Here is a 12,061-nt window from a genome sequence, read left to right on the forward strand (position 1 = left end):
AATGCGATAGAAAAGCAAATAAGAAGGTTTTGACGGATAAAATGGCCATAAAATGTTATAATAGTATGCAAAATAGGCTCAATTAGGGGACTAAATGTGCGCAAATAATGTTCACATCAATGATGTAACTTTCCCATTCGGCATACGAATCGTAGTAGAAGGCTGAAGTGGCTTTCGAATATCATGCAAAATACGAACGCGAACCGCTTTCTCGATCTCCGGGAAAGGGGTCTCATCTCTTACCACGTATTTCCCTAACTGTGCCCCTAAACGTCGTAAATTTTCTTCATTCATACTGATGTAGCACTTTCATATATACTTTTATAGCTCTCTTTATACCATTTTACATACCATTTCGTGCCTATTTTATCATTTATATGCCTTATTTCAATTAATTGTCGATACTGCCGCTATTTTGTGTTTTGATGCAGAAATGACTTGTTATGAGTATGATCAAGCTAAGATTAGCATGGCGGAGACGGCATAGAAGAATACACGAAGTATGGCACGAGAAACGAGGAAGCACGAAGGCTAGAAGAGAAAGAAGAGAAGAAAAAGTCTGTGAAGATGGTTCCTCGATCGAGTCACCACTGGCTCGATCGGCAGTGTCCCCTCGATCGAGTCACCTCTGGCTCGATCGAGGATCCTCTCTGGCGGGCTTATTTCCGGATATTCCTAAAACAATTATCTTTTGTTATAAATTAGAAACTCGTGTTTTATTGTTAGACTACGCTTTATTTTACTTTCATACGGATGGATACTTTCTTTAGAACCCTAATTTCTTCCTTGTGACGGTACTAATCTTTCCTCATTAATTAATCGTTCACCGTTTTATGTTCATTGATTATTGTTTCATGCTTTCAATCATGTTTTCATTCTTAATCATTGTTGTTGTTGTTATCATTATGAGTAGCTAATTCCCTCATCTAGGATGAAGGGGATCTAGGTAAATTAAAAGGGAAAATCGATTAATTGCTATTGATATCGTTTAAGTTGTTGTTTGATTATTGTACTTCTTCTAGTTAATCAACTTGAGGCCTGAGTTATTAATTATTGTAGCGAATTAATCCTATCGCCGACCGGGTTAGAATTAATATAGGCTGCGATAATCAAATAGATTGTATCTAATTATAGCGACCGCATGTTAGAATCGATCTAAAGGGCATAATTGAGTCGACCGATCTTATGACCTTAAACAACTTGATAGATTTAGCAATGGATTGATAATCCCCGACTGATTGACCTAGTGAACCGTAAATCCTAGATTCTTAATATTATCGTTAAAACCTTTATTTAATTACTTGCAATTAGTTTATTAGAATCAAAACAAAACAAACCTCCAGAAATCGGTTACTTTTAGACAGCTTAAATATTTACAGACTTAGCTTTCACCGCCTCCCTGTGGATTCGATACCTGTCTTACTGCTAGCTATTCTTGTTAGTCATGAGATAGATTTACTTTGGTTTGGTGATACGACTTTAGCCACATCAAATTTGGCGCCGTTGCCGGGGGCAACAATTGTTTAGTCTGTTTGTGTTTATTTTGTCTTTTGTCTCAGGGAACCCAGTTCCTTGAGACCGTTCTCACACTTTTCTTGTTAGTTCTGTTTATGCCCAGGTCTAATAGGTCCGAGATTATTCCTTTTGATCCTGAACCTGAGAAGACTTTTCGCTACAGACGGAAATTTAATCAAGAAGTGGGTCAAGTAGAAGACTTGAGTATACTTGACGTCGAAACGGCGAGCTCAACAGAGACAGCCGATCGGTCCTACGAAGAGGAAGAGGACGAAATTCCTATTCCTGAAATTCCAGTTACAACTGATATTCCCGAAACTCCCATCATGCCTACTCTAGCCAGTCACTCTGAGCCGACCTTAGCTTCTATCCCACAAGGATTTAGGCTGCCCACTACTACCAATGGAACTTTTGAGATTCGGCCATCGTATATCAATCTGGTGGAATGAAATATGTTTGGAGGGACAGCTGCTGAGGATCCTGCGACGCATATGGAGAAATTTGTCACTTACTGCTGTTCTATTCCATTAACAGCTGGAGTGACACAAGACCAGGTTAAGCAGGTGCTCTTTCCTTTCTCCCTGAAAGATGGAGCTGTTGAGTGGTTGAGAGATATGGATATGGATACTGAAGGAGTTACAGACTGGAATTCATTGGCTCTTGCTTTCTACAAGAGGTACTTCCCACCTCAAAAGACTAATGCTCTGAGAAATCAAATTACTAGTTTCAAGCAAGGAGCTACTGAAGATTTGAATAAAGCTTGGACTCGCTTCAAGCGTTTAGTTCGATCAGTTCCCCATCATGGTTTCCCAAAGTGGTTCCTTTGCAACCAGTTTTATAACGGGTTGTTTGACGATCATCGTGACCTTTTGGATTCTTCTGCTAATGGGAGGTTTCAAGACAACACCAATGATGGTGACGCGTGGAAGTTGATTGATCAGATTGCTACCCATACCGCCAGGTATGGAAATCCTAGGGGAAGCACGCGAGGTACCGGTGTGATAGTGCCCATATTGCTGAGATAAAGACTACCCAATCATTGGGTAGTAAGGAGAGAGTTCATGCCATGAGTCAGCAAGTAGAGGAGACTTGTGCTAGATGCGGTTTAGATGGTCACAGTGCAGCTGATTGTATGAGCACATTAGAGCAGGTTAATGCCTTTCAGGCTTACAGGCAAGGTGCACAAGGTACACCTTTCTCCAACTTTTAAAATGAAAGAACGAAGGAACATCCGTTCCTTCAATTGTCTAGTCAGAATGTGCAGAACCCTAGCAGTCACAACCGCAAAAGAATACATATATCCCTCCCAACAATCGCGGTAATCAACAACAAGGGGGATATCAAAGGCAGAATCAAGGAGGCCAGCAGTTTAACAATCAATATCAACAGCCTCCTCAGCAAACTCTTCAACAAATTCCTCAACAAGCTCCGAACAATGAGATGGCAGAGTTGCGCAAACTTTTGCAACAAACTTTGTCAATGCAGCAGAAGCAGACGGCTCAAATTTCTGAGCTGATTGCCTATAACAAGATGCTAGATAATCAAGTGGCTCAGATGGCACTTCAAAACCCATCAAAACAGGCCGTAGGTCTTCCTCCTCAAGGTAAACAAGCTCATGAGCAAGCTAATGTTATTCAGCTGAACAGCGGTACTTCTTATGCGAATCCCGACCTGCAAAGTCTTGAAAATGAAGTGCCCATTACTGTTGATGAAGTACCTTATATGCATCCCAAAGGATTGGGTAATTTGGAGCTTAGTGATGATGAGAAAGAACCTGACGAAGTTGAAACATGAGCTGACGATAAAAGTAAAAAAGACGAAGGAGTTGAACCTGCAAAGGTTCCTCGATCGAGTCACAGGCGACTCGATCGAGGATCCATCCAGCTCGATCGAGTCACCCCTGGCTCGATCGAGGAACCAAAATCGACAGCTGACGGTGTTTTAAAAGTTGTTTCTAAGGTCAAGCAAGCCGAGCCCATAACCATTGCACTACCTTTTCCTCATCGACAACAAAAATCCAAGCTGGATAAGCAGTTCGGTAAGTTTATGGAGGTCGTGAAGAATCTACAGGTAAGTGTCCCTTTTACTGAATTAATTACTCAAGTGCCGGCTTATGCAAAATTCATGAAGGAGATTTTGACAAGGAAGTGATCCTTTGATGCGGTGGAAACTATTGCTTACACTCAGAAGTGCAGTGCCATGTTGCCAATTAATACACCACCCAAATTGAAGGATCCAGGAAGTTTTTCTATCCCTTGTCATATTGGTCATCTTTCTATTAGTAAAGCTCTTTGCGATTTAGGAGCTAGTGTCAGCGTTATGCCGTATTCATGCGTAAGAAATTAAATATGGGTCCGTTGACAGTTACTAATATGACACTGCAGATGGCCGATAGATCAGTTAAGCACCCACTGGGGGTGTTGGAGGATGTTCCCATTCGTATTGGGAAGTTTTACATCCCCGTTGATTTCGTTGTCATGGACATGGCTGAAGACAACCAAATCCCTATCATCTTGGGCAGACCGTTCTTACATACTGCGGGGGCGGTTATAGATGTTAGGCAAGGGAGATTGACCTTAGCTGTGGGGGATGATACGATTATATTTAACTTGGAAAAAGCATTGAAAAACCCCATGATAGAAGAGACTTGTCATAGTATAGATGTTGTTGATTTTACTATTGATGAGTGTCTTCCTATGTGTTTGGACAGGGATCCTCTGGAGATTGCCCTGGTTTCTGATCCAGCTGATCAGACGGGTTCATGGAGTCCAGAAGTTCATCGGATTGAGAAGCTTCTAACTGGAGAGGAATGCCCACATCAGAAGGTATATAGTTTGGGTGTCACACCTAAGGTAACTGAGGTAAAGAAACCTGAATTAAAACCTCTTCCCTCTCATCTCAAATATGAATTTCTTGATGACTGTGAAATGAACCCAGTGATTGTCAATGCTAGCCTAATCAAGGTCAACTATCTCGCTTTGTTGTTGTTTTGAGAACTCATAAAAAGGCAATTAGGTATAGCATTGATGATCTCAAAGGTATTAGTCCTGATTTTTGCATGCACCGAATTCATCTGGAAGAAGGCCACAAGCCTAGTGCACAAGGTCGAGATTTACGATAAATCCTCCAATGCAGGAGGTGGTAAGAAAAGAGGTACGTAAATTACTTGATTTGGTATTATTTTCTCTATATCTCGATTCTAAATGGGTCGATCTGTCCAAGTTGTACCTAAGAAGGGAGGTACTACAGTAGTGAAAAATGATAAGAATGAATTGATTGCTACTAGACTTGTCACAGGATGGAGGATGTGCATTGACTATAGGAAGTTTAACACGCCCACTAAAAAGGACCATTTCCCACTTCCTTACATTGACCAAATGTTAGAGAGATTAGCGTGTCATAATTATTTACATTACCTAGATGGCTACTCCGGTTTCTTTCAGATACCCATACATCCTGACGATCAGGAAAAGACCACTTTCACATGTCCATATGGTGTATTTGCTTATAGGAGGATGCCCTTTGGTTTACGTAACGCTCCTGCTACCTTTCAGCGTTGTATGATGGCCATATTTTCTGATTACATAGAGTCTATTATGGAAGTCTTTATGGATGATTTCAGTGTATATGGTACTGATTTTGATATTTGCTTGAGAAACTTAACTAAGGTTTTGCAGCGCTATGAGGAGAGCAACCTTGTTCTCAACTGGGAGAAGTGCCACTTCATGGTTACTGAAGGGGTGGTACTCGGTCACTTGGTGTCAGGTAAGGGTATTCAAGTGGACAAAGCTAAGGTTGAGGTAATTGAGCAACTCCCGTACCTGGTTAATGTTAAAAGTGTGCGTAGTTTCCTTGGTCATGCAGGGTTTTATCGCCGCTTTATTAAAGATTTTTCTAAAATTGCTCAACCTCTAACCCGGCTACTCCATAAAGATACACCTTTTGTGTTTACTGACGAATGTGTTAAGTTCTTTGACAGGATTAAACAAGCTCTTATCTCAGCTCCTATTATCCGATCTCCGGATTGGAGTCTTCCTTTTGAGATTATGTGCGATGTCAGTGACTATGCAGTTGGAGCTGTTTTGGGGCAGCGAAAGGACAAGGTGTTACATGCCATCTACTATGCAAGCAAGACTCTAGATGATGCACAAATTAACTATGCTACTACGGAGAAGGAGCTTCTTGCAGTTGTCTATTCTTTAGACAAATTTAGAGCTTATCTTGTTGGTTCTAAAGTTATTGTTCATACTGACCATGCAGCTTTGAAATATCTTTTAACCAAACAAGAGGCTAAACCTAGGCTTATTAGATGGATTTTATTGTTACAAGAGTTTGATTTAGAAATCCGTGATAAGTCTGGTGCTGAAAATGTTGTTGCAGATCATTTATCTAGGCTGAGATTTGCAGGAAGAGAGATCTTGCCCATTGATGACTCTTTTCCGGATGACCAAACTGTTTTGTAGCTGCAAATACTCCATGGTTTGCAAATTATGCCAATTATTTGGTAGGAGGTATGCTTCCTCCTGATCTTTCTTATCAGCAGAAGAAGAGGTTTTTGCATGACGTGAAGCGATATTTCTGGGACGACCCATATCTATTCCGGGAGTGCGCAGACGGTATCTACAGACGATGCATTCCAGAGGGTGAGGTACGTGCCATCCTTTCTCATTGTCACTCTTCTTCTTATGAAGGTCATCATGGTCCTTCTAGGACATTTGCTAAGGTAATGCAATCGGGTTTTTATTGGCCTACTATCTTAAAAAATGCTACTACTTTTGTCCGTTCTTGTGATGCATGTCAAAGGACGGGCAATATCTCACAAAGGCATGAGATGCCTCAAACTGGAATCTTCGAAGTGGAGATTTTTGATGTTTGGGGCATTGATTACCAAGGGCCATTCCCTACTTCTCATTGGAATCAGTATATTTTAGTAGCTGTAGATTATGTTTCTAAGTGGGTGGACGCAATTGCCACTCCCACCTGTGATGCTAAATCTATTGTTAAGATGTTTCAGAAGATTATTTTTCAACGGTTTGGAGTGCCTCGCGCAGTGATCAGTGATGGAGGCAAGCATTTCAATGAGCGTCATCTTAATTCTCTCATGAAAAAATATGGCGTTACACACCGTAGAGGGTTGGCATATCATCCTCAAACCAGTGGACAAGTAGAGATTTCCAACAGAGAGCTGAAACAAATCTTGGAAAAGGTAGTAAGCAAGAACATAAAGGATTGGAGTCGGAAGCTCGATGACACTTTGTGGGCTTACCGTACTGCATTCAAGACCCCGATTGGAGCATCACCGTACCGTCTAGTCTATGGCAAGTCTTGCCATTTACCTGTGGAGCTCGAGTACAAGGCTATGTGGGCCATAAAGGAGCTGAATATGGATCCCTCACTGGCGGGTGAGAAACGACTGATGCAGTTGAATGAGCTTGATGAGTTTCGACTGCATGCCTATGATAGTGCTCGAGTGTATAAGGAGCAGACGAAGAAGTGGCATGACAAACATATTTTGCCAAGGGAATTTCATGTTGGTGAGAAAGTTCTCTTATTTAACTCTTGTTTGCGTTTGTTTCCAGGTAAGCTGAAGAGTAGATGATCTGGACCGTTCACTGTAGCTGATGTGAACAAGTTTGGGTCAGTTACACTGCAAACTAACAAAGGAGAAGTCTTCAAAGTGAATGGGCAACGATTGAAGTGAAGGAAAAGTAGATCTATATACTAACATATTCATATATGTTCCATTTTAATTTGTCATAAAATTAACAAGTGATCTTATGCATGCAAACAATTTAACAAAATAAAGAAGAATTCATCCTTACATTGGAATTTCGGTTCATATGGGCACAAAAGAGATCTCATTCTCTTTTGTTCTTGAGCTTTCCTTTTGGATGAACAAAGACCCAAGTGTAGGATCTCTCCCAAGGAATTATACCCAAAGTACACTCTTAAATAACATAAATATTATAAATACTAGTACAATATTAATTTTGTAAGAAAATTGACCCAAAATAATTTTGGTTTTGTCTCCTAAAACCGGGTAGGAGAAGGAGGAAGAGGGAAAATATTTTTATCTCTCTAAAAATATTTTTGATGAGATGAATGAATAATAATAATCACCCACACATGCATATGGTGAATAATAAAATTTAAGCAAAAGAACCCTTGTTCTTTTCTAGGTGAAACCGGGTAGGAGGGTGGAGGAAGGCCAATGCATGGGCTTGGTGCTCTTCCATAAGACACACTAGGTATGCATGTCTAGTTGTAGAAAAATGATTACATCTTCCACTAATCTTAATTAACATTATAAGAATATGTTAATTACACCCAATATTTCGGTCCATATGGATAACATGGAATCCATTTTATTTTTGTCAATTGTCAATTGTCAATATGTCACATGTCATATGTTGCATAAATTTGTTGTGCATTTTTAACATATTAAAAATCAACGTATTATTAAAAATACGTCACATACAAAAATCGACTTAGTAATTCATAATTACTTGTACCAAAATATTTTACCAATTTATAAATCACAACAATTTGTATTTATAATAATTCATTCAAATTTAATTGTTTCCTTAAACAATAATTTCATCTGAGTAATGGTACAATTCGATTACTCAAACCGTATCTCATTTTAATCAATTTCAATGTGATACGTAAATTTTACTTCCAAAATCGTCCGTCAATTTTCAAGTAATTTAATTAACTCGTAACATTATACGATTAATTAAATGATCATTTAAGAGTGTTGCCCTATAGGTATGACCTAGGGGATCAACTGATCACCACCGTCGCACGACAGTAATGTTAAACTCTAGTCAGCCAATCATTACCGATATATGTTGATCAGTTGATAGTAAAAATATTACTTCCCAATTGTATTCTTTATAATGAGATTTAAACATGTGATCATCATGATCAATAGTCGTGATCGCATTATTGTCGGAGGACACATATTCCAACAATCTCCCACTTGTCCTCGACAAGTGTGCGTCACCAATTCTCTTGTCCTATTACTATCTCCCACTCAATGCAAGGTGTCTTTCAGGTCGTACTTGCAAGTGATCATATCGAGAGTGGTTTCCTCGATCTGGAGAATAACTGATTGACCGGACTTATCTATCATAGATACTTTCCGAGCGTGGCCACGCATTTCCAGTTCATTACTCCTCGAGTGGCCCTGAGATATTGTTATAACCCTGACTAGGGGTGGACAATTCCTATCGCACTCATTCCCTTCAACTAGCCACAGCCATCAAAACCCAAAATGTGCCCATTTGACCCCATTTACAAAGGTCGTAGTAACACAAATCAAAGTTAATCTGAAACTGTGCCATCTTAGGTGAATAGTCTTTAGTCAAAAGAATCAACTCATTAGAATACTATAGTAGCTCTCGCCACGACCAGGCTATATAAATTGCCAGAACTCTATAAGCGGTCATAAGGTCCGACAAAATGTTCCTAACGGTCTGCCTATGTGATCGACTAGTCATCTCACATGACTCTATGGCACTTGAACTTGTCATCAATCGCATCACACTCTAGTCACTTCGAGACGTCACCTCATACAAGTGACTATGGGCAAATACTATGTTAATCCGTGTTTACTTTAACGGGGTTCAATTGTCACTACAACCCGTTTGGATGTAACAATGTATAAATTAAAGATAAAAGACAAATGTGATTATGAACATGAACAAAAATAACACTTTTATTTCATTTCAAAATCTAACATAGACTTGGTACACGTTTAAGTCCCATGGACGCCATATGTCCATCATGTTTAGCCTGCGATAAAGGCTTGGTGAGCGGATCGGCTATGTTGTCATCCGTCCCAACCTTACAAATCGCAATATCCTTTCTTTCAATGAAATCTCTTATTACATGATATTTTCTAAGTACATGTCTAGATCTATTACTAGACTTCGGCTCCTTAGCTTGGAAGATCGTCCCACTATTATCACAATAGAGAGTGATGGGATCATTGGCGGTAGGTACTACTTTTAGACCTTCCGTGAATTGCCTGATCCAAACAGCTTCCTTAGCAGCTTCTGATGTTGCAATGTACTCAGCCTCCGTTGTAGAATCCGCGGTTACAGCTTCCTTGAAGCTTCTCCAGCTTACGGCACCACCATTGAGCATAAAAACGAAACCAGCTTGTGATTTCAAGTCATCTCTATCTGTTTGAAAACTTGAGTCCGTGTATCCATTAACACGCAACTCAGTGTCTCCTCCAAACACTAGGATAGAATCCTTAGTTCTTATCAAGTACTTAAGGATGTTCTTGACGGCTATCCAATGACTCTCACCTGGATTTCCTTGATATCTACTCGTCATGCTCAAGGCATACGAGACATCAGGACGTGTGCATATCATGGCATACATGATTGATCCAACAGCGGAAGCATAAGGGATCAACTTCATGCGTTCAACATCATGGGGTTCGGAGGGAGATTGAGTCTTACTCAATATCGTCCCGGTTACCATAGGTACCAAACCCCTTTTGGATTTATCCATGCTGAACCGTCGAAGAATCTTATCAACATAAGACTCTTGACTTAGTGCCAATATCCTCTTGGATCTATCTCTATGGATGCGGATACCTAATATGCGTTGTGCCTCTCCTAAATCCTTCATTCGGAAGTGGTTACCTAACCACTTCTTAACAGAAGACAACATTGGAATATCATTTCCAATGAGTAGTATGTCATCGACATACAAGATTAGGAACACAACATTGCTCCCACTAAATTTCATGTATAAACATGGTTCCTCAACACTTCGAGTGAAACCATTTTCCTTTATAACATGATTTAATCGGTGATTCCAACTTCTAGATGCTTGCTTAAGACCATAAATGGATCTCTTAAGCTTGCACACTTTGTTAGGATTTTTAGAATCAACAAAACCTTCGGGTTGTATCATGTACACCTCCTATTCTAAATGCCCATTTAGAAAAGCGGTTTTGACATCCATTTGCCATATTTCATAATCATGAAATGCGGCAATCGCTAACAAAATCCGTATGGATCTTAGCATGGCTACGGGGGCGAAGGTCTCATCATAATGGAGACCTTGGACTTGGGTAAATCCTTTTGCCACTAGCCTAGCTTTGTAGACATCATCATGTCCTTCTATGCCATTTTTGACTTTGAATATCCATTTGCATTGAAGGGGTCTTGCCCCTTTAGGCAAATCTACCAAGTCCCAAACTTGGTTTTCATGCATAGAATCCATTTCGGACTTCATGGCTTCAAGCCATAAAGAGGAATTTGGACTAGATTGCGGCCTTGTAGGTGGCGGGCTCGTCACTTTCCATAAGCAACACATCGAGTGTTCCATCATCCTCGATAAGTCCCACATATCGATCGGGATGGCGAATTACTCGACTCGTTCTTCGTAGTGGAGGAGGAACAACCGTGTTAGACGACGAAGGAACATCTTCTTGCGTCTCTTTCTCGGTTTGTGGCTCTTGAACTTCGTCAAGTTCAAAATTTCTCCCACTCTGTCTCTTAGAAATGAATTGACTTTCTAAGAAGACAGACCTCATGAGACACAAACACTTTGTTTTCTTGAGGTTTGTAGAAGTAGTATCCTCGAGAATCCGAGGGGTAACCTACAAAGGTGCATTTTTCGGATCTTGGGGCAAGCTTGTTGTCATTCTTAGTTTTGACGTAAGCATCACATCCCCAAATCCTCATATAGGATATATTGGGAACTTTTCCCGTCCACATTTCATATGGAGTCTTCTCGGTGGATTTAGTGGGACTATTGTTCAAAGATCTAATTGCGGTTTGAATCGCAAATCCCCAAAACGAGTTCGGTAACTCGGTTTGACTCATCATAGATCGAACCATATCAAGTAGAGTTCGATTTCTCCTTTCGGCAACACCATTCAAGTGTGAATCGAATTCAAGTCTAAGATATTCTCCACCACGATCGGAACGTAGTGCTTTTATCTTTTTGTCTAATTGGTTCTCTACCTTGTTTTGAAATTCCTTGAATTTCTCAAACGCTTCACTCTTATGTTTCATTAAATAGACATACCCATGTCTACTCAAGTCATCGGTGAAGGTTATAAAGTAGTCATAACTACCACGAGCGGTGATGCTCATTGGTCCACATACATCGGTGTGTATGAGTCCCAATAGTTCACTAGCTCGTGTCCCTTTACCACTAAAAGGATTACGAGTCATCTTGCCAAGTAGGTAATATTCGCATGTACCATATGATTGATAATCAAATGGTGTAATAACATTAGTCGAAATTAATCTTTTGATGCGATTCTCGTTTATGTGACCTAATCGACAATGCCAAATGAACGCTTCACTTGGGTCACTTGATTTGAGTTTCTTTGATTGAATGTTATAGATATCATTAGTCGGATTTGAGGTCTCTAAAATGTAAATGCCATTGATAGAGGAAGCTTGGCCTATAACCAAGTCGTTCCTAGAAATAGTATAACGATTGTTCTTAATGACAAAACAAAAACCGTCCATGTCTAGCATGGCGATCGAAATAATGTTTTTATAGAGTG

General features: G+C 40.0%; 1 non-coding gene across 1 annotated transcript; it reads right to left on the reverse strand.

Annotated features, from left to right (window-relative positions):
- Positions 1–2,216: 2,216 nt before the first annotated feature.
- LOC141598027 (small nucleolar RNA R71) lies at positions 2,217–2,323 on the reverse strand. The gene has a single exon (XR_012523230.1). It is a non-coding gene; the product is annotated as a small nucleolar RNA R71 (small nucleolar RNA).
- Between the last annotated feature and the right edge of the window lie 9,738 nt (positions 2,324–12,061).

This window comes from Silene latifolia, chromosome 8 (assembly GCF_048544455.1).
Source record: "Silene latifolia isolate original U9 population chromosome 8, ASM4854445v1, whole genome shotgun sequence".
NCBI classification, from domain to species: domain Eukaryota; kingdom Viridiplantae; phylum Streptophyta; class Magnoliopsida; order Caryophyllales; family Caryophyllaceae; genus Silene; species Silene latifolia.